Consider the following 535-nt stretch of genomic DNA (forward strand, 5'->3'; position numbering starts at 1 on the left):
ACGTTGGCAGAAATTAACCTTGACGTTCATTTCACAGCGTCTTTAAATATTATGAAATACAGAAGAACTAAAAGAAGAGAAAAATAAGGAACCCCATGAAATTTTTCCTTTAGTTTTCTTAACTTTCTGAGCTGGTTCTTAGACAACCATCAGGACATGGAGGAGCAGAAAGCTTCTCCAGTGAGTCTCTGTCATCTCTCTTCTGTCTGCCACGTCCACATGTTCATCCCACAGTGCCAGGAATTGGATGCAACCAGCATACGTGGGGCGCAGCGAGGTCAAGTCTTTCTGAGAGAGTAAGTACATTGGACATTTAGCAACATTTAAGAAATCGGAAACCTATAATTAAAATTTGTTTTAGAAATCGGAAACCTTTTAAAACCGGAAGTTGAAAACATGGAAGTGAAAGCCCTCGGCCGAAATAGCTCAGTTGGGAGAGCGTTAGACTGAAGATCTAAAGGTCCCTGGTTCAACCCCGGGTTTCGGCAGAGCAAGTTCTTTAGTCAACTTTAAGAGCTAGCGACCCCGGCAATCC

The 535-nt window shown here is 42.6% G+C and overlaps 1 non-coding gene across 1 annotated transcript; it reads left to right on the top strand.

Annotated features, from left to right (window-relative positions):
• Window positions 1–415: 415 nt before the first annotated feature.
• TRNAF-GAA lies at window positions 416–488 on the top strand. The gene has a single exon. It is a non-coding gene; the product is annotated as a tRNA-Phe (tRNA).
• Window positions 489–535: the final 47 nt, after the last annotated feature.

This window comes from Galeopterus variegatus, unplaced genomic scaffold (assembly GCF_000696425.1).
Source record: "Galeopterus variegatus unplaced genomic scaffold, G_variegatus-3.0.2 Scaffold163781, whole genome shotgun sequence".
NCBI classification, from domain to species: domain Eukaryota; kingdom Metazoa; phylum Chordata; class Mammalia; order Dermoptera; family Cynocephalidae; genus Galeopterus; species Galeopterus variegatus.